Source organism: Globicephala melas, chromosome 9 (assembly GCF_963455315.2).
Source record: "Globicephala melas chromosome 9, mGloMel1.2, whole genome shotgun sequence".
Lineage (NCBI taxonomy): Eukaryota > Metazoa > Chordata > Mammalia > Artiodactyla > Delphinidae > Globicephala > Globicephala melas.
Window position 1 is genome coordinate 52699396 of NC_083322.1, and position 23167 is coordinate 52722562.

Here is a 23167-nt window from a genome sequence, read left to right on the forward strand (position 1 = left end):
CAGTTAAAAAAAACCTCTCAGGTGTTCCCAATTAGTCTTTCTGATTGATAAGGGCCAGGAGCTACACTCAGCAGTGGGTGGGCCTACGAATTCTCTCTTCAGCCTGGTGAAGCAAGGGAAACCTCCAAGCCTGGCAAGTCTTTTAGTCTGTGGTCTTGAGCTGACCTGCTCTCCAAGTTCCCTGGCCAAATGGTGCCACTGGCTTTGCTCTGTGGACTGTCAGCTCTGCCTACTATACCCTTGGCTCAAGCATTGCTGGGCTATACAGCTTCCAGGTGTTCCTGATCAGGCTCTTCTGTCTGGGAGGAAGCCTGGGAGCTACACTTAGCAGTGAGCCACGCCATGACTCAGCAACCTTGCCTGATGACTCAAATCAGGCAAACCTGCGCCCCGCTGCGTTTTCTCGTCAGACTGTGCTCATCTTGGCTCTGCAGAGGAGCAAAGTTGCTGGTTGGGACTACGACTTGGGCGCTGCAGGTAGGAGCCCCCGTCTGCCAAGATTCTAGTGCTGGTTGTTGCAAACCCCTTCCCCTGTGCTCCCTGTCACAGGTTCCCAGCGGTCAAGGCCCACAGATTCCCCTCCAATCCCCACGGGGGAAGACCAGAATGGGTACACCCAAGAAGTGAGCCTAGGCTCTCTTTTCGCACTGGAGGAAATTAGACTTGGAGAGACCTCTGAGCATGGTGTTGTGCGGGCCTGTGGAAGAGAGAATGCAGTCAGCATGCAGCTGCTTCTCTTACGCTCCTAGTGCAGTCTGTCTTGGTCTTTGCGGTGCGGGAGGGCCTTCAGCCCTTGTGTTCTAGGATTCTCTCAGTGTTGTCTTGTCCATAAATAGTTCTTGTGAAGGGAAGCGAAGTCAGGAACGACCTATGTTGCCATCTCAGGGACGTCACTCCCTTTCTTATAAATGTAAAAATTTCTAGCTATAGTTCCTACTTAATATATATATGTATACAGAGTTATAGTTATACATTTTGGAATTTACATAAAATGAGAATATTTGTGAGAGCTTCTACTGCCTGTTCTTTAATGGACTACAAATAATACCACGCCTTAATCATGCTGCATGTTTTTATTCCTTGACTTGCGTGCCTATACTTTATACACTATCCAAACATGTAATTGTCTGACTAGGAATCAAATATTCTCCTCTAGGATCTTGTTTCTTGGCATTGCATTTCCCATATTTCCTTTAAGAAGAGAAAATCGCACTAAAAATAAACGTCAGCTAGCCATTTCCGAGCTATCCATAATGGAAAACTTCTGTTCCCACGGAACGTAGTATCACAGATTCTTACAGTTAAGAGGCTTTCGAGCTTGTTTAGGGCCCAGAACGATGGCTACAACCTTGTGGACGCTAGGTAAAAATTGTTTGAACTAATGAATAAATCAAGTACCAGGCTTCATTTTATACACAGTGTTTTTAAAAAGTGTGTTCCAGAAATACAAATGACTTTGCCAAGGTAACCTGGTGTTCAATAAAAATAATTAGCTCTTCATTATAATACTCTGCCATCTAGATTTGAATGAATGGCTAGATTTAAGAGTATTAGTAATAATTACCTGAAGTATGGACTTTAGAATCAGACTGTCCAATTTCAAAAGCTAGCTCTTCTTCTTGTCAGCTGTGTGACCTGAGGCAAGTCCCTCAACCACTTTGAGCCTCAGTTTCTTCATTTAAAAATGTAGATAATGATAGCACATACCTCATATCTGTGTAATGAGAAATTGGGCTGGGAGGTAGGCTCTGAACCCTTGGAAAAAGAATTTGGTTGGTCTATGACCTGGGTTCCTGGGAAGCAGCTTCTAAATTCATGGAATTTCCTGAGTAAGGAGTGTCTTTGCTATTCATGGTGGGCCCTGATCGTTTATCCTAATGAGGTGACTCAGGGTCTGACCCTAGAAAGTTTAAGCTCATGACTCAGGATTGAAGCCGGCTGTGCCAGAAAGACCAATCATGTGTTTACAGGGTTGGGACTTTAAGCCACATGATATCGGCCCAACCTCTAGGGAGAAGAAGTAGACTGGAGACCGAGTCTAATGGCTAGCAGTTCAATCAATTATGCTTATGTAATGAAGCCCCAATATAAACTGTGAACAGCTGAGCTAAGGTACCTTCCCTGTTTGGTAACAATCCGTGTCCTGACTTCACAACAGAACCATGGAAGCTTTGCATTTGGAACCCTCCCTGACCTTGCTCTATATGCTGCTGCTTTTGGATGGTTTTGATTTATTTACTTTTGGCTGTAATAAAACTATACTCACAAGTATAGTGTTTTCCTGAGTTCTGTGAGTCATTGAACCTGAGGGGTTAGTAAGAATCTCTGAATTCCTAGCCAGTTGGTCGGAAGTGAGGGTGGCCTGAGGACTCTTGAACTTGAAGCTGGTGTCTGAAGTGAGGACAGTATTGGGGAGGACTGTGCACTTTGTCTGTGGTGTCTGTAGTGACTGTGGGTAGTTGATGTCAAAAGTTACTGGAATATCTCCAAGTTACTGCGAGAATGAAATGGTGTTCACTATTATAATTAATGGTTCAGGTTCTTCATGACTGATAAATATGGCAATAATAATAAGTGTTAGTCATTGTTTACTGAGTATGTTTTATTTAACCCTTAGAACCATTCTATAAGATGTTTCTATAAAGCCACTTTTCAAATTGTTTGTTTAAGGAAATATATTTAGTAAGTGATGAACGGACATTAAATAAAAAGTCTGTGCTCCTTAGTACAATGTAATACAGCTTTTCCCACTTATTCTAGCCTAAGGCTGGCATCTCATTTTCCAGAAGAAATTATTATGGGTACAGTCTCTTAAAATTTTGGCCTGATTTTTTGTTGGTAAAAGAAGAGGAATGGAAAATTTACCTCTATATTTCCTTATAATGGAACTACTCATTACTGTATAGAGTGTTTGGCTATCTGTCATAACAAATAGACCCCAGAAATTAAAATAATGCAAGCTCAATATGCTTATTTCTTAATAAACTTTATTAAGGTTTATTTTTATTTATTTATATATTTTTTTCTGCGTTTCGTGGGCCTCTCACCGTTGCGGCCTCTCCCGCTGCGGAGCACAGGCTCCGGAAGCGCAGGCCCAGTGGCCACGACCCACGGACCCAGCCGCTCCGCGGCACGTGGGATTCTCCCGGACCGGGGCACGAACCCACGCCCCCTGCATCGGCAGGCGAACTCCCAACCACTGCGCCACCAGGGAAGCCCAAGGTTTATTTTTAATAGAAGTACTGGGTTTATAAATACATCCATGGGGCTGCTTCTTGTGGTATTCAAAAAAAACCCAAACTGATAGAGGATCTTCCATCTTCAAGTAATGGCTCCCAAAGCTTCCTTGGGTGTCATCTCCAATTAAGCTGAACAGAAGTGGTGGGAAAAAATGGGGATAAAATAGGAAATGTTTATATGGTTTAAGCCTAGAAGTAATTTCAGCTCACATTCTATGGACTAGATCACAGTCGTATGGGCACATCTTAACTGCAAAGCAGGCTGGGAAGTACAGCATAGCTGTGGAAGAAGAGGAAAAATGCAATACTAGCAGTTTAGTATTTCACTGTTAATTTTTCATATACTTTCTTTGCAGCCCCATTAAATCCTGGCAGAAAGTAGTCAATAACAATTAAGTGACCATTGATTATCTCCTTAAAGTCCTCCCCTTCCATAAAAATACCCTCTTGCCTGCCACAGCTGAAAAATGTTATTCTTTTACACTGGCTGGTTCCTTTTGCCTAAAATTCCACTGTAGACATTTCAAGCTTTTGGTATTCACTGTAGAAATTTACCATAGGCATTTCTGGCTTAATTCCTTATTAAAATGCAAATTACATCATCAGGGATAAACGTTATCAGCCATTTATACCTTGGAAAGCACGTATTTATCAGACACTTTGCTACTGGCTCTAGTTCATTGAAAGAGTCTTTTCACTGGTGGGAGTGGGGAGAAACATAGGCAGGCAGGTCACCAAGTGAAACGGGCAAATGCAAAAGCTCCATCGCATCTATTGTCACAACGCTGTCTAGAGAAAGCTGGGATTCATTTATACATACTCCAACACGTGTGCTGGGTGTCTTCTTCAAGGAGAGTGAAATAATAGATCTGATTCTGGCAATCTTAAATATTCATTTCTTCTGAGTAAATGAAATATAAAATGTTTAAGATTCTTCCTGCCTTTTTTTCTTTTCTGCTTTTTATCATAAAGCTGAATGTTTGCTTCTCTTCCTCCTTCTCTTGGTCTAAATCCTGTGGCAAAAAAAAGAGTGGAGAGATGGTGTTTGCTAGTCCCATGGATATGGAAATATATAATTGCAGAACCTTGGGGTTAAGGAATGGAAAACTGTCCTGTTTTGATTGTGTAGTGTGATCCAGACCTCTATTTTATAGCAGGTCAGTTATGTACCCTCTGACTCACACCACCCTTTCTCCTGATATTTTCTGTCTTTTAGTTCCAAAATATTATTTTTTTAAAAAACTGAACAGAAGAACTAACATTGCTCTATTGCAAGTAGAGTTTCTTAAACCTTGCACCTATGACAGAATTTCCCATACCACACCTTCCAATTCATTGAGGAACAGCGTATTTCACTGCATAACTCCTAATCTTGCAGGTCTATTTCAAAAGCCTATGCAATAGACAACCACAGGCTTTATTAAAGTTCTTACCTATAGGTGCTTATCCAATTGACATATGTAATTACATATTTAAAACTGACAAACATTGCTTATGGTTATAACACTTCTTTTTACTTGATAAAGTCCTGGCAAGTGAGCAGACATAGTCAGGCTGCATTCCCTTTGAACAAAAACTTCCTCTCTCTTGCATTGAGGTGGGAAAGAATCACCAAAATGAGCACTTAGGATGTCACAGCAACCCTAGATCCTCACAGAATGTGACCTTTCCTGAGGGTAAGCGTAGCCTAGGTAGAATGTTACTTAGAAACAATGCTGCAGACATACAGTAAAGGGAGGACCAGGAAGGAAGGGAAGGAGGAGGAGGGAGAATTCTTTCCCATCAGTGGTTTCCAGAAAGGTGGATGAAATTAGACATTGCCACCACTTGTTTTCAGAGTAGACTTTAAGTGGTGGCTAAAAATGATCAATTAAAAACTAATAGAAGGGAGATAGATCAAAAATTCAGGTGGTGAGAATTTAAGGCAATGACATTTCATATTGATATTTTTCTTAAAGAAAAAGTATCCATTTGAAGTGTCTTGATTTGTCATAGATAATCCCCTAATATTTCTTCCATTCTTTATGCATTTATTTTGCTTTCTCATTTAGGATTCTGTATCTACATAAACATACACATACACAGATATACTGTAAAATGTATTTTCTTTCATAACAGTCTTGTTTTCAACCAGAAATAAAGATGGCAGGAAAGTTAAGGACCAATGGGAGAAAAACTGAGACTCTTTTATCAAAAGAATTTGAACTGAACAAATTCAGATCAGCTCAGAGAATATTTTGATGTTACGTCTGGTTTTCAATCCAGCACTTTTATATAACATACAGCTTTGTTTCCTCTTCATCCTGGTTCATTTAAGCCTTATTTTAGAAAACAAAACAAAGCAAAAAAATGAATTTGGGCCACATATCAGGGGGAAAAAAAGCCTATTCAAAACCATGCAAATTAGCATAATATCCTAATAGCATGTAACAAGTTAAAATGAATACATTCAGGCCAAGTCATGGCTGATTTCAAGACTGAGTGCCTTAAACTACAACATTTAGAGTCCAGCACAAATAAGGGTTTAGTTAGTATTGACTATCGGTAGGATTGCTTACCTTCCATTTAAAAGCAAAATATTTTACCAAGGTAATGAGAATGGGGGGAAAAACCCTCAGTTTGGGTTTGGCATAAAGAAAAAAGACTGTAAGCCTCACTCCCCCTTAGATGGACTCAGCCACTCATGCCCTTTTATTTCTGGTCTCTTTGCTTATCTGTGGACTTTAGGGTAAGGTAAGAATGGAACCCCTGCTTTCCTCAATTGCCTTGATTGACCAGGCCCTAAACACACCTGCTTCTTTGGACCATATATCACACTGGTATTAATATATAAAATAGCATCCTGTCGTACCCAGGAGATTCAGCCTTGATTATCTTGGAGAAAATTCCAAAATAGGAAAACTTGCTATCCAAATCATTGATATCAGCAAGGATCACATAATCTTGTCATTAAAAATTATTTTATTCATCTCCAACTTTCCACCTGTGTGAAGTAGTGTCTTCTGAGAAGCAGATGCCAAATTGGGATTAGCTGTGCAAGAAATTTATTGGCAAAAATGCCTGTGAGGAAAACTCAGGAATAAGTCAGAAAAGATTCAGAGAATTGTCAGACCAAGATGCAGGTCTAATTCCTATGAAGGAGAGAAGGAAGCAAGGAAAGTTGAGTAGAAAAAGGTTTTGACTATAGAGCAGTTCAAAGGAAGTTTTAGCAAAGCCAATGAGGAGCTCTCGAGCCAGAGTCACCAATCATAGGAGTTGCATATCTCCCAGGAAATGGCCTGGCTTCATATCCTTGTTGCATTCAGTCACTGGCTGTGAGCAATCTGGTGGAAAGCAGGGCCGCTGAGCAGACACATCAGGAGATTTCAGTGTACATCACTTGGGTCCACCGGTCAGTTATGCTCCCTGTCGTGAGATATATGAGAGGCTACTTCATGGCCACCAAACCATCTGATGCTTGAACCTCTTCCTCTATGCTATCTCCTCTCCGTAATGATGAGATGTCACCACCTCCTCTACTCAGGCACCAGCTTGGCTCCCCATCCCCTTCCCTCTCTGCCTTTTCTTTTATCTCAACTGATTTTCAGAACACTCCTTAGGCCTTTGACTGTATCACAATAAACTCCGAAGACCACTGTGATGTTTAAATTTTTTGTTTAGGGTTAACTACTAGCCACACTCTAGATATATAAAATGTAAATAATAATTCCCAGAGCAAGCACGATCTCCAGTTGTTATTGCTCTTTGCCAAGACTGATAAATTGTGGTAGAGAACCAATGACATGAAACTTTACAGACTCAGAAGGACAGATCAGAGTGTTAAAATGGTGTAGGCAACAGTCTGCATTAATATTGTGCTTTGTTCATTGATGATACTTACGATCTGATTGTAAGAACAAATGAATATTCAAATATCCTGAAATCTTTCCAAATCTATAAACAATAAGCTTTCCCTTTTTTGCTTTCATCAGTGTTTACTAATTTAAACAATGATGGAAAATGATAACCAATGATAATAAAGTCAATTACAAAATGGACTTTACAGAAAAGAGCATTAAACTTCAAACCAGTGACAATAATCAGTTTACCAAGCTTCCAAATGTACATAGGCCAAACAGTTCTCGTTAATGTTTTCAAAACTTTCAGATGTGGTAGAATTTTATAGCAAATTGTAAATGACTTACGAAAAGAAAAATTTGTAGTCAGTCTCTGGCTAGAGAAACAGAGAAACGGAGAAACTCCCAGAGCTAATTCCACAGTGCTTTGCAGTTAGCTTTATTAATTCCAAATGCCCACATAAGGTAAAAAAATCACATTTTTTCCTCTAGTGTTTTAGCTCAGGTTTCCACAACAAAATACCACCGATAAGGTAGCTTAAACAACAGAAATTTATTTCTTACAGTTCTGGAGGCTGGGAGGTCTACCACCGAAAGCCAGAAAGGTAGATTTCATGCTGAGGCCTCTTCTTTTGAGCTTGTAGGAGGCCACCGTCTTGCCGGGTGCTCACATGACCTCTTTTTTTGTGAATATGGGGAGACAGAGCAAGCTCTTTGGCGTCTGTTCTCGTAAGGACACTCATCCTGTCATGAGCACCACCCTACACTCATAAGTAAATTCAACCCTAATTACCTCCCCAAAGTCCCATCTCCAAATATTATTGCATTGGGGGTTAGGACTTTAGTTTGTAAGTTTTTGGGGTGGGAGCAAAAATGTTCAGTCCATAATATAAAGTAATTGCTGTAGCTTCAGAGCTCACATCTGTAACACAGCATGAATCACAGCATGATCAAATTACAGTACCTCCCAGCTTAGCTGGAGGTCCATTCTTTTTCATCTCCAGTCTCTTTGCAGATTCTCTCATGGATCCCCAGGTTCTTGACAAAGATCTCTATTTTATTCCTTCTTTGTATGGAAAGTTATCAGCTGTGAAATTGGGGTGTCAGGGGTGTTCCTCAAAGCCAGCTGCCGTAACAGTGACGACCTCCTGGTCTGCTGTTTTGGGCTACTTCCAGGCTGCTCACCACAGCCAAACTGAGATCTTAGAGTTACTGATTAAACCATTACAACATGAAGCAATGCCCCATATGTAGTATAGCATCACTGCCATCCCAGTGCCATCTTGCTGCCTCTGTGGTGCTGATGTAAGTCTCTGCTGATTCTTCCAGGACTCTGTGAACAACCCAGGTGTCCTACAGCAAAACCCACCAAGTATTACAGCTCTTTGTCATCCAGATTGTCACACACATGCAACATGCATGCATATACACAAATACACAAACACAGAATTGTTTTCCCAACAAGCCACCTAGAGTGATATCAGTGGTTACTTATGATACAGAGACCAAACTCTCTCTGCCTCAATACTCGGATGGTGTAGAGTATTAAGCACAAGTCCAGATTCTTCTTCCCTTATGGTTAAGTTTATCTCAGAGGCCTCATTGGCCTTTTATCTCCATATTGCTCCGCCAGGCTTCTTCTGTTTCCTTCTATAGATTTCAGTACACATAAAACTTCAGAGAGAAAGGTCAGAATCTATGGACAAAGCTGGTTTGATGCTATGGTCAGCCAAAAGTTTCTGTTGTAACCTTCTTCACAATGAAATGGGTACATGCCTTATATTGAGATATATAGATAAATAGGTAGATAGGTAGGTAGATAGGTATGTAGGTAGGTAGATAGATAAATAATGGGTTTTTATTCTGAAAATTTAATCTGATAAGAAAAGCATTATAATTGACTATAGAGCACAGGGAACTGTATTCAGTATCCTGTAGTAACCTACAATGGAAAATAATCTGGAAAAGAAAATATATATATCCATATATATTCTTATATATATGGATAAGAATACATATATATATATAATATCTATATCAATTCTGTATACCTGAAATGTAAATCACCTATACTTCTAGAAAAAAAAAGAAAAGCACCGTATCCTATCAACCCAAACAAACAATGACAGGGCCTCATTGTGGACGTCAGTGCTGTGGGGAAATAATCTTGATACTCTGGACTGCTTTTCCTCTGACTCTAACTTTCATGCTATATTATGAGGTTGAAGAACAACAGAATAAAAATCATGACAGTTCCAATATGTACTTCCTCAATATGCTTTGAAAACCTCATCCTTGGGGTGAAATTCTACAACTTTCTAAGTGTTAGTATCAATAGGTCTGACTTTTAAAGGAAGCTCCACAGGTGAAAGATACATGTGCAGGTATCTGAGCTCCAGAGGAATACACTCGCCTGGTTCAAATCTTGCCTTGTGGGGCTTCCCTGGTGGTGCAGTGGTTGGGAGTCTGCCTGCTAGTGCAGGAGACACGGGTTCGAGCCCTGGTCTGGGAGGATCCTGCGTGCCGCGGAGCAACTGGGCCCGTGAGCCACAACTACTGAGACTGCGCGTCCAGAGCCTGTGCTCCGCAACGGGAGAGGCCACAGCAGTGAGAGGCCCACGTGCCGCAAAAAAAAAAACAAAAACCTGAGCTCTGAAATTAAAGCTGCGTTATATCAAGTGTCTTGGGAATCTGAGATTTGTGTCTTACTGGCTTCCTCAAGTTTCATTTCTTAACATGAAAAAAATTCTCCCATTCACGTCTTAGGAAAGAGAGAATACGCAGACTTTAGGAATTTAACAGCATCTAATCACAGCAGCAATACCCACGGTAGCAGATCTGTAGACACAACAGCATGGAAGTTTAACTGCTTGTTACTCATAAATCTGCTTGCTGTCACTCTAGCTGTCCCTCTGTCTCTTACTGTCTCTCTGTCATGCCACGCTAGGAACTGATTTCATAGTTGACATGTTGGTCTCATTTCCTAAACTGTAGCTTCCTCCAGGCCAAAGACCACATCCTCTTACCTAGAGCATCTGGCAAGTCCTGGGACATGGTCAGTGTTCCATCAGCATTTGATTTTAAAAGAAGAATTAAAAAGGGCCTGTTAAACCTGCATTCAGACTGCTTCTGGGAGGCAACTTGATGTAGAATTGCTAGCCCAGAGTATCAGTATTTAGCTGGGGCTGCTCTGGTGATGGCACGCTGGCTGGTTCTGTGCCCCTTTCCCCAGAGGGAAGACGCAATGTCCTCCTGCATCCCTCATGACAGTGCTCAAGGGTGATTCATGGATGTAGGTCCAGATGGAAGACATATACTGCTTGTTATAGAGTAATTAGCAATCTGATGGGGCTCTACCCATATTAGGAAGAAAGTATAGCATGGGTAAATGGGGAGACTTCAGTCTTTTAGCCTGAATTTGAGTCCTTTTCAATTACTAGATGTATTACTGTGAACTAACACTCCTGAACGTTAGCTTTTTATTTTCAAAATGGAGAAAATAGTATCTTCTTTTCTGTGGGTTTTCATATATATGATCTGAAATAGTACAAGTAAAAAAGCCTTGTAGATCATAAAATATCATTGGAATAAAAATATATCATTATTGCTATCTTATCTATAATAAATTTACTGATGGTAAGGCACTGAAATCTTCTATCAGATACTCTTGCAAAGTCTGGTCACTCAGTGTAAATTATGCAAGAATTGGATAATTTTGTAGTAAGTTCTGAAATAAATGCAAAGCCCTCCAGTTGCAGTTTGCATTGGGTTACATATTGAGATATAGGTGCAATAGGTACTCCTAGCAAATGAGGCAGCACGTGAGACCAGTCTCCAAACTACCTGATCCCAGTTAAGAATATCAATGACTTAAAAGAAAATTCCTACCAGCAAAACCATAATAACTTACCACAGGAAGGACATGGCTTACAGGACCATAAAATGAAAGCTATATTTTGTCTGTACATGTAATGAGAAACAAGAGTTGCAGTGGAGGCAGCCCCGGGAATCATACCCCACAGAAGCATGCAGGAGCCCTAAATAATCACTGGTGCCCTAAGACCTGAAGAAGGGGACGTGTCCTGATATAAAAGATGCAGTAGCCCCTGTGGCAGCCCCAGACTTGCTGATGCCCAGGAGAATCCTCCCCTCATCCAGGGTGAGGCTTGGAGCAACTGCCGCTGCTCTTGTCGCTGCAATCAAGGTTTCTGGAAGCTCTCCCCCACTTCCCTTGACTTCAAGCCTTCAGTAACAATGTTCAACCTGCCCCCAATCATGTGCATTTTTTCTTTCATGAAGAAATGCCTATACTTAGAGATGGGGGATTACTCTTTGTACCAAAGCATTCTCTGTATTTTCAAGTTGATGGTATTAATATATACATGCCATGCGGAATATCTCAGTTGTGTTGACAGAGTGATACCATAAACTGTTTAGTCATAATGAGTCGTAGCTTTTTAGTTTAAGAGCTGTATAATTTTTTTGGGGGGGTGGGGTGGGTTCTACTTAAAGTGACAGTGGAACTACATTAAGTCCCTAGGACCAGAAACCTAAAAGTAAAAACAAGGCTCCATAATTTTGTTGGAAGGCATCTTTCTGTAAATTAAACAAATTGCCCAAATGCCTCTTTCTCTGATTGCAGAGACATTCTTCATGAGTAAATTCCCTCTGGGAATCAAAATGTACATCCAGTAAGAGTTTCAGTAAAGCATCTAGGAATCTAGGCTTTTGATGTGTGATTAGCTTTCCCTCCTGATGTGTCCTTCCTACGCATCGAGTTTAGAGAGTTGTTTTTGTCCTGCGCCCAAGTCTCACTGTATCTGTCAAAGAACAGCCCAGTTCAGCACACAGCAGATTCCAAGGCTGCAGCTTTCCATATGCTTTCTATCCCATAGCATTTGGGTCCAAGTACACATTCGTTCTTGTTTCTTTTTTTTTTTTAATTCAGGCATTCTCAGAGTATTTATTAGAATCTTGCCAGATGAATGTGTGAACCGGTAATATAGAGGATTACAGTGAGGTGTACAACTGCGTTCTTAAAGTTAAGAGCTTTGTCATTCAGAAATAAAGACAGGAGGCCACTGTTTGTTTTGCATGCTATCTTATCTCCAGAAAATATTATAGATTCTGGCACATAGTAAACCTCCATGTTTATCAGATGAATGAATGACTTAATAAATGAATGAGTCATTATACTACAAGGGGTCATGTAAAGTGTCTTAAGAGAAAAAGAAAACACTCCACCTTTTGGGATCTTTGACTACCCTTATCGTGGGGCCAGAGATGACACTTTGGGTGAATACTCTTCAATTAATAACCCCCAAACACAGCTGGGAAAGTCTACAGCCCTACATTTACAACTCTTTTATTTTGTTTTATTTTGTTGCGAGATGATCACCGCAGAAAGTCAGTCTAGTTAACGTCTGTCACCATACAGTTACAATTTTTTTTCTTGTGATGAGAACTTTTAAGATCTACTCTCTTAGCAACTTTCAAATATGAAATACAATATTAACTATAGTCACCGTGCTGTACCTTACATCCCATGACTTGTTTATTTTATAACTGGAAGTTTGTACCTTTTGGACCCCCTTTATCCATTTCGTCCATCCACACCCACTGTCTCTGGTAACCACCAGTCTGTTCTCTGTATCTATGAATTTGCAGGGTTTTTTTTTTTATTCCACATATAAGTGAGATCATATGATATTTGTCTTTCTCTGTCTGGCTTATTTCACTTAGCATAATGCCCACAAGGTCCCTTATTTACTGGACTCTCTTGAGTGGACAGGGTACAGCTTTAGTTGGAAAAACCTGGACGAGTTCACCTTATTTCTACACTGCTACACTTTTTGTTTTTTATCCAAGTTCAGTATTTGATATCCAGACACCAAATTAAGTCCAAATGTTCCCTAAAGGCACTTTGAATAATTGTTACCGATGCCAGGTCACAGTGGATTCTGAAAACAGGGAGGGCTTTCCCGTGCAGAGATAGGGATCATTGTACCATATGGAAAGATGCTCACAAGTAAACTCCCGAGGGGAACAAATACACAACACATTCAGAGAAATAGGAGAAATATTTCAGTGTGGTGTTTGGGTTTTCGGTGAAGGAAGAACTGATGTCTAGAAGGACAGGTTTGGGCAAAGCAGTCTTCTTTCTGTCCCTTATTTTGTGTCCCATGTCAAGGTCCTTGTTATTTCGTCTATTGGGAAGGTCGTTTACCTATATCATTTCGTGAATTTTTCCTTCACAACATTCAGACACAACTCAAATTTCCTCTCCTCAGAGATCCTTCCTTGACTACCTAACTGAAGCACTTCCCTGTCATTCTATAATGTTAGCCTATTTTATATTCTTCAGAGCACTGAACAATATTTTGTTTCTTCATGTTCACCATGTTTATGCCACTTATACTCTCTTTGCAGTCACCCCTCTCCATTGCTATGTCCAAGTGCCTGGCCAAGGATAACTTGGCGGAGACTAACTGAGGGGTAGTAAAGGGCTTTGAATTCTAGATTTTTTTGAGTGGACAAAAGGGATTCATTGGAATTTCTTTAGCTATGGGAGGGCACACGTCTAGAATTGTGCCTCAGAGAAATTACACTGGTGGCAACATGCAGTCTGGACTAAAGAAGAGAGATCCTGACACAGAGAGTTCAGGAAAAATAAGGATGTTAAATTTCTTTTTTCACTATTTGATGTGGAAAATATTGCTCCAAGTTATATTTCTTTGTACAATATAGTAGCTGTTTAGACTAGAAACAGGTTTTAAACTAAAGGAAATCTATTATTTAAGACCTGTTAAATATCATGCATTATACGTATTTCCCAAAGCAGCTATTAGTGTGTGTGTGTGTGTGTTTAACAAAGTCTCATTTGGTTGCTAAAAGCTATCAACATGGCTCTATAAAGATGAAGACAACTGTTAACCAAAGGACCTAAGCATTTTAACCCAGACAATGCAAAGCGTCTTGGAATTCAGAATCTACTGTAATTATTGCTGTTAAAAAATAGTGACGGCTATTTAAAAAGCTTCCTGTCTTGAGATGGCATGTCCTTGTGTTCCAGGAACTTAATGAGGGATAATAATAATGATTATGATAATGATAATCTCATCAAAATCATGCAAGTATCTTTAAAAAGCCTAAAATGAGTTTCCTATTGAGATGATGAATAGGATTGTTTTCAGGCCAAGTAGAGAATTGAATTTCTACATAGTCCAATTAACTTCACACAGAGGAAAAAAAGACCATAACTATTACGTGGCTCCATGCTTTACTCTCAACCATGTGCGACAACCACAACAGATCAACAGTATAGTTATTGAGCAACTAATGTGCTAGATACTGATGGTTGAAAACTATTTACAAATATATGTCACCGGCCAATTAGGAAACTATATAAAGTGTGGATAAGTCAGTACAAACATCGCACGTACTGGCAAATGTTAGGAAAAAAAGTCATTCAAACCAAAATAATCTTTTGGGGCATTCAAGAGCTTTCTGTTGTGTATATCTCTTGATCTCTTATGACTTCTCTATATTAGATTGTTATAATTTTTCAGGAAAAAAGAAAGTAATTTATTCCCATATTTTTATCACATGGCTTTCAAACCTCCACTTCAATTCTGTGGTGTCTATTTAAAAGACATGATGTATATGAGTCAAATCATTATGTTGTACACCTTAAACTGATACAGAGCTGTGTTAATCATATCTCAATAAAACTGGAAGGAAAAATACAAATAGGTAAATTTGTTTTTAATTAATTAACCAATTAATTAAAAACAGATCTGATCATGATTCTTTTCTGCTTATAACCTGTTAATAGCTACCCAGAATCAATAGAAAAAGGCCAGCCCTCTAAACGTGACACATAAGGTCCTCCATTGCTGGTGCTTTGCCTAATTCTCCAGCCGTGTTTCCCAAAACCCTCTACTTTACACTTAGTATATTAATACCAAGCTGATTTTTGTATCTATGCAGTTTCTCAACTGCTTGTTTCTACTCATGCTGCCTGGAATGCCCACCTTTCCTACCCCACCTTCTTACTTCCTCTCCTAACTCTTACTTAACCTTCAATAATAAGTTTAAACATCTCCTCAAAGATGCTTTCTCTATATCTTCACTTAAGGCTTAGTTAAGTGCCTTTAATCTAGACTTCCATTGCACTCAGGATATTTCTATCATATACTTATCATTAACCTTATTGGTACCTACTTACATCACTCTACCTAATTCTTCAATAACATCTGGACTCATTTCATTACAAAAGTGCATCATTCTCACTAATTCTTTCAAATGGCTCATGAAAGAGTCACCAAGGCCATCCTTTATATGAAATATAAATCATTTAACTGTTACTGTATTGTTTGACTAGTTGCAATATTTATGTAGTTGAACATTCCAAATTTTAACAAATTAAATAATTTGTTAAAGTATAGTATAAAATAAAGTATAAAGTATAGTATAAAGTATAGTATATATAAATTCCATAAATTATACAGGTACAGGTTAATAAAATTTTTCATAAATTGAAGATACCCATGTAATTACCACACAGGTCAAGATATCAAGATATAGAATATTGCCAGCACCACAGAAGCCCCATCTAGGACCTCCCTGTCATGATCACTAATTCCTATTAAAAGTTAATTATCGAAGATTAATTTTGCCTGATGTTGAACCTTATATAAATACAATAACATTATTTGTACACTTTTGTGTTTGGAATATTTCCCTCTAGACTGGGTTTGTGAGATTCACCGTGGCCTCTCATGCAGAAATAGTTCATTGCTTTACAGAGCCGGGTAGAATTCCCTTGTATGACTATATCATGAATTGCTTACATATTCTTTGCTTGATGATTGTTTGGTTTCTTTCCAGCCTGTAGCTATTGAGAACAACTGTGCTCTGAACATTGTGTACTTGTCTTTTGCTGTAAATATGTATGTGTTTTTATTGGTTATGTGCCTAGGAGTAGAAAGTCAAGTCACACGGTATGCACGTGTTAATCTTTAGTAGATACTGACAAACAGTTTTTCAGACTGGTTATATCAATTTAAATTCCCACAAATAGTGTCTGATAGTTCCTCTTGTTCTGTATCATCTCCAACAGTTCTAATTTCAGTTGTTTATTTATATATGCAGTTAATTTACTGGTGGTTTTAATTTGCAATTCCCTCATCACAACGATGGGTTTTGTTTTTCCTCACCTGAATTAATATATAATTGGTATATAATGTTGTGTAAGTTTAAGGTGTACAATGTGATGATTTGATACATATCTATGTAGATATTACAAAATGATTAACACAATAAGGTTAGTTAATACATCCATCACCTCACATGTTTACAATTTTATTTTTTTATGGTGAGGACATTTAAGATTTATTTTTAGCAACTTTCAAGAATATAATACATTATTGTTAACTATAGTCACCATGCTGGATATTAGATCCCCAGAATTTATTCATTTTCTAACTGGAAGTGCATATCCTCATTTCCCCCACACCCCAGTCCCTAGCAACCACCTTTCTGCTCTGTTTCTATGGGCTGGATTTCTTTTTAGATATCACATTTAAGTGAGATTATACAGTATTTTGTCTTTCGATGCCTGACTTATTTAGCTTAGCATAATGCTCTCAGGGTCCACCCATGTTATTCCAAATAGCAGGATATCCTTCTTTGCCATGACTGAATAATATTAAATTGTATGTATACAACCACGTCATCTTCTTTATCCTTTTATCCACTGACAAATAGGTTGTTTCCATATCTTGGTAATTGTAAATAATGCTGCAACGAACATGGGAGTGCAGATACTTTTCAGTATCCTGTTTTCGTTTCCTTTGCATATATACCGAGAAGTGGAATTGCTGGATCATATGGTAGTTCTATTTTTTATTTTTTGAAGAACCTCCATAATATATTCCATAGTGGCTGTGCTAGTTTACATTCCCACCAACAGTGCCCAAGGGTTCCCTTTTCTTCACATCCTCACCAAAACTTGCTATATTTTGTTCTTTTGATGATAGACATTCTAACAGGTGTGAGGTGATATCTCACTGAGATTTTGATTTACATATCTCTGATGATTAGTGATATTGAGCATCTTTTCAGATACCTGTTGACCATTTGTATGTCTTCTTTGGAAAAATGTCTATTTAGGTCCTCTGCCTAATTTTTAATCAGATTGAGTTTTTCTGCCATAAGATACATGAATTCCTTATGTATTTTAAATAGTAACTCCATATCTGATATATGGTTTGCAAATATTTTCTCCCATTCTGTATTTTAAGCTAATAACAACTTACCTTCAATTGCACATGAAAAATCTATACTTTTACTTCTTCCCCCACATTTTATGCTACAGAGGTCACACTTTGTATCTTTTTATATTGTGCATCCGTTAACAAATTATGGAGTGGCTAGAGCCGAGTTTAGGGACCTTTTAAGAGTTTTCTCAGGTACAGACATGAGTGTCTCCCATCTGGTCTCTTTGCCACCAGGACTGCTCATGGACTGTGGCTGGAAGGGGTTGGAATCAAATATAGGGTGCTTTCAGGTTCTCCCAGAATGCAAACAGAAGTATCTCCCACTGTGTCCCTGGCCAGCAGTATCGCTCATACTGTGCAGGGATAATCAAATTTTGGAAATAGACCCTGTTGCTTCTCTGTGTTTTGATGCTACCAGGAGAGGAATAAGGCAGTCGTACCCTCATGAACTATTATTTGATGAGGTAGGCTCTGACAAAATAAATAAATAACTACAAGCAGTGTAATAATTACCAAAAATATCCTGAAGCTACAAGTGAAGGAGAATGAGTAGAGTATCAGTAGCAGGACAGTGATTACCTAAAGTTAACAAATGGAGGTGAGGAAAAGTTTGAGCTGCAAAGCTGATCTGGCCCCAGGGCCTAGAGCAGGGCCAAGTCAGGTGACAGAGTCCACCATACAATTTGCTGCAACTCTCACCAGCACAGCTTGCTCCATATATAATATGTAGACCCCTACTTTCTAATTCACTCTGCATCCCAAACACAAGTGCCAAATATTATAATTGATACCTTCCCACAGGAAGAACAAGTTATTTGGCTTTCTGCCCACTCTTTAGTTAAATACCAAAAGTTGTCAGGGTACTCTTTAGCACAATGGTTCTTATTGCTCTATTGAGTCCCTGAAATGGAAACAAAGTTTTTCTCTTAAAAAATAAATTAAGATAAAAATTAAGTTTAAAGTGGAGTTAAAATTGAGACATCTAAGAGATGTTTTTGTTATTTCAGCTCTGTGAAATATAAAAGCTGAAGAAACATCAATAAAATTTAAAGGAACTATGAAATTGATTTGACTCAGTACAATCCTAAGTGGCAGCTTTAAGTAAGCCTTCCTCTTTCTTGTAAATTACCTTGACCAGAGCTCTTTTTGAAATAACTTGCCACTTAACCAAAATCCTGTCTTGGTGTTTTACTCTATTAGTGAATATCTTCCATTAAGCTTGGGCCAATTACAGAGCACAAATGCGGTCTGAAGTTGTTTTTATTTATTTTTTTCTTCCTGCCAACACAAAGGTCAAATGTCTGTTTGGGTGGATTGAGTTTTCTTCTGGGGATGCTCCCAATTCTTGGAGAAGGCTTTGAAGCTCCTGACATTCATCCTTCCATCCCTCTTCAGGCTACAGTGAAGCAAGTGATGAATTAGCCGCAAGGACTTTTGCATGATGTAGCAATTTTTCTAACTAGTGGCGCAGTCGGGTAGTAACAAGGGGTTTCCCAAGCACACATTGTTGGTTTTGCTCCAATCTGTTTTTAAAGCAGATTTACCTTTCTGGTTTAGCTTAGTTGAGGTGAACTGTCAAATGTGTTGGTTTCTCCTTGGAGAGTAGAACCTGAACTCTGTTGGATGCCAGGATAAATGAGCCTGTCATTTCTATATCTGTGGGTCACTGTCCACAGCACTGATGGACTGTATTTGTTCTTAAATGATAGCAAGCTATGTAGTGTGGCTGCTCTAAATATATTACATGGTAATAATTTTTATTAATCCCATTGTTCTTAATATGTTTGAAAGTACTTTCAAAATGATTTCAGTAAATTCGTGAGGCCTTAAACTTGACCATTAAAAAAAACAATTTGAGAGAAAATATAACATATATTAGTGACCACAAAAGCATCACCACTTTTGTATATAATAATGTCACTTTTTTTCCTCTGAAGTGTTATTCCCAGAATGATACTAGTAATGGTCACCAAATTACATGGTGATTTGGTCAAAATTACATTTGGTAATTACATTTTGACATTTCATGCATTCTGAGAGTTTGTAATCTTCATATATAACTTGCTTCTAATCTTTTGTTAGGCATGAAAGTTAGTTTTAAATAAAGAAATATAATTACTTTACATGTGGTCCACCAATTTGTGAGCCTATACATTTTCAGTTCCTTGACTTGAGAATTGATGGTGATTTTCTCGAGCCCCACATTAATACCTAGAAGCAAAAACATGAAAAAAAAAATAAACCTTGTGTTAAATATATACTATTTTAGAAACAGCTGGTGGGATGATAAATACAACTTTCTGCAAAGGAAAAGAAACGCTCTCCTACATAACTTAAAAAAAAATTTTTTTTTTTTTTGAACGCTGAGTGTCAGTTTTATTGTGGTGGATTTCCCCTCATGTCTTCACAACTCACAGCAGCACTGAGTGTGACAGTCATGGTGCGGAGGGCAGTCTGGGCTCAGGAAACAGGCAGCTGCCACTCTGGCATCCCAGTGGGCTCACATGCTCTTAGGGCAGCTCTGGAGCTGAAACAGGTGGGGCTGGTAATTGGCTGCCTCAGGCAGAATAGGAGAGGAGATGGACAGGCTCAGGGTGAGTTGTCCTTTGTTTCTAAAGGTCTACTCAGTGGAATCTTCCTCATTCATATCCTAGTATTAGGTGGAAAAGTTATGGACAGAATTGCTCACTGAAAATAAAATTATAAATAAAATATGAAATTATTTAATGTAAAATTGCATCCATGAAATTGAATATTATACTGTCATCAAAAGGAATAAAATAGAACTATGGTTACAGACGAGAGTGCTGAAATATGTTTTTACAGGAGTGAAATAAGGCAAATTGTTAGAGTATATGATAGATATAGATATGCATATAGATTGCAAATATGCCTACTTGTGGTTGTTCATGAATATGCATACAGTATATACTCCATATTGATAGTAATAGCAATTTCAGCAGTTTCCATTATTGTACTCTTGCTCTAACGCTATTGTTTAATTACTATAACTTCATATCTTGATTTTTATAGTCAATGATTTTATGTGAACCCAACCTTGTACTTGTTTTAGAAATTGCCTTTTCTTTTTAACACAATTACACTTTTAATTAATTTTTTTAACTCACCTGTGAGGGTTCATAAAACTCTGGTGGGATTTTGAAAGGTATTAATTTGGATTTATAGAGTGATAAAAAAAGAATCTATATCTACATAAAACTGACACCATCATTCCCAAAATAGCATGACTCTGGAATTTAAGACCCTTTTTGTTTTTCTATAAACCTCCGTGGATTTTCTCCATAAAATTCTTCCACCACGTTTTATAAATTAAAAAATTTTCTATTTACATTTTGTAAATGTAAAATACATTAGTTTTGTTGCTGTAATGCATCATTTTTCTATTATAAGTTTTAATTGGTTGTTGCTTTTGTAGAGAAGCACAATTGAATTTTTATGTTGATCTTGTATACAGCAAGCTTGCTGAATTTTATTACTTCAGTGCATTTTAAATTTGTTGATTCATTTTGTTTGTAGGAAAAAAAACCCCTATATTTTCTTTTATCCTTAAGTAATGCCTTGTAAAATCAATTGGTCTGTAACCCATCTGGTTCTTTGCTCTAAAACAGTTTGTATAAAATAATAATTATTTTTCCTTGAGGAGTATGTAAAGATATTTGAGCTTATGGTAATTTTGTGTATGTCTGTGTATGATTTAATTATATTTTAAATTTGTTTTTAATAATATTTGGCAGTTCATCCCTAGAAACTTGTCCATTTTATCATTTTATCTAGATTTTCAATTTTACTGGTATAAATTTACTAACATTACTCTCTTATAATTTTTAGTTCTTTTTTTCTACCAAAATATTTAAATTTTTAAAAAGTAATAGTAAACAAATAGTAAATTAAACTATTTAAATTAAAATTAAACAGTTTAACTATTTGTTTAATTACTATTTGCTTTTCTCTGTAATTACTCCCAGTGTCTTCTCTCCCTCATTAAGTTGCAGTTTTTTGGGGGTTTTTTTTTTAGTGATTTTTCTTTGCAAGTAACAATCTTTAATTTTCCCTATAATTTTGTGCTCTTTTGTTTTTTATTTTATGTTTAGCTTACTTGTTTGTTGGAGGGTGTTTTTATTTTTATTTTTTTTTGCTTGATTCTGAAAGGATCTTTTGGTTCACTATATATTTTTCAACTATATATAATCTGCTCTTTACCCATATATTTTGTTTCATATCAACAATTCTTTATTAGATCTCTAATTTCTTTTCTTGTATTGTCATCTTTTTTGTTTTATACCATCCTGTTTTCATTTCAGTAATGGTTCCTTTCATTGTCTCATAGACTCATTTTAAAGCTCTTTTCTGATGTTTTAGTAACTAATTTCTTTTAACATGAGATCTCCTTATTGTTGTATGTCTATCAAAATATTGACCTTTTTCAGATTTTTTTTCCCCCCTCAATCTCTGTGAATCTTTACCAGCCTGGTAGCTACAGCTGTAGCTACCTCTGTAGCTACACTGAGTTGACCTCCTGGGATGGTAGACCTCTAAGTGTTTGCAGGTGGGACTGTGCCACCTTTTGGGATGGCCTTGTCTATGGCAAGCACTGGGTTTACCCTGAAACATCACTTGTTAGGCATGCCCTATAGCTCCTGCCTGCTGTGAATCCCTCTTGCTCTTCAGGAGTTTGCATTTGTATTACTAAGTTTAATGTTCATATATTGTCTGCCATTTTTCAGTTTGCTTGTAGGTGGGGAGACTTGAACATGAGTTCATTACCTGGATGTACAAAGTACTATGTTACTTATAATGAAAACTTTTTTTAAAGTTAAAGTCTACAGACTTGGAATGTATTAATTTCCTTGTAAAAGTCTGTTGAACTGAATTGAATTTTATAGTTTCTTACAGTTAAAATGTAATAAGCATAGATCTTAATACTTAATCAAATTTATCTTTTTCAAAATCAAACAAGTCTTTATTACTATTCATTTCCAGATAATGTACACTCTTATAATAACACGAAGCCATTCATTTACTTTACTGAATCACAGTATATGCCACAGTATAACTTCTAGGCACAGAATCTAGACCCACTACATGCCTGCCTTTTATATGGAAATTCTAACTAACCTTCATTCATTATCACTTTCACAAGTCATCTGTCCTTTACAGTGAAAAATGCATATCTTTATAGGATGTCTTTTTTCATTGACTTCCTCAAAAATGATAATTAGCTGTTATAAATTAAAAACTGGCATTTACCTGACATGGCGGGGGTGGGGAATTTTCTCTTCTAATTTTATTTACGGTATAACCTGAAATGTTACAGATACTCATGCTCAGAAACTTACTTTAACTTGGCAACTTTTTCTGCTGATTGCACCTTACTTGCCTCTTGCTCCCTAAGTTCTGTAATAGACTTTGCCCAAAAGTAATAGAGTTTGACCTAAATATAAATGAAAGAAGTTTGCTTTTGAGATGAACTCTGAAGTTAAACTTATTTAAAAGTAATCATTTCTTAAAGTATCTGAGCAATTTAATATTATTATATATATGTATTGGGCTTTCTCAAAGAAAGGCAGATATTAATATATCTCTCATACATAGAATGGTCTTTCCTCTAGTTTTGAACAACAGAGAGATCATATGATAAAATGTTAATGTAGAATGAGAACCTTAAAATAATGCTTTACAGACCTGGTCAAGTAATACTTTTTCCAGTGTTCAAGCTAGTTGCATTCTTAAATTTCAGGACTCACTCTTCCTCTAAATACTGAGCATTCTCCAACATACTAGCAGCAGGCTC

At 37.6% G+C, this 23167-nt stretch overlaps 1 long non-coding RNA gene across 2 annotated transcripts in view; it reads left to right on the forward strand.

The window, feature by feature from the left end:
* The first annotated feature begins 382 nt into the window (after positions 1-382).
* LOC132597833 (uncharacterized) overlaps positions 383-23167 on the forward strand; it is a 274690-nt gene continuing 251905 nt past the window's right edge. For both annotated transcript variants that reach the window (XR_009565198.1, XR_009565197.1), the window contains exon 1: positions 383-477. This is a non-coding gene — a long non-coding RNA (uncharacterized lncRNA). The remainder of the gene's footprint in view (positions 478-23167) is intronic.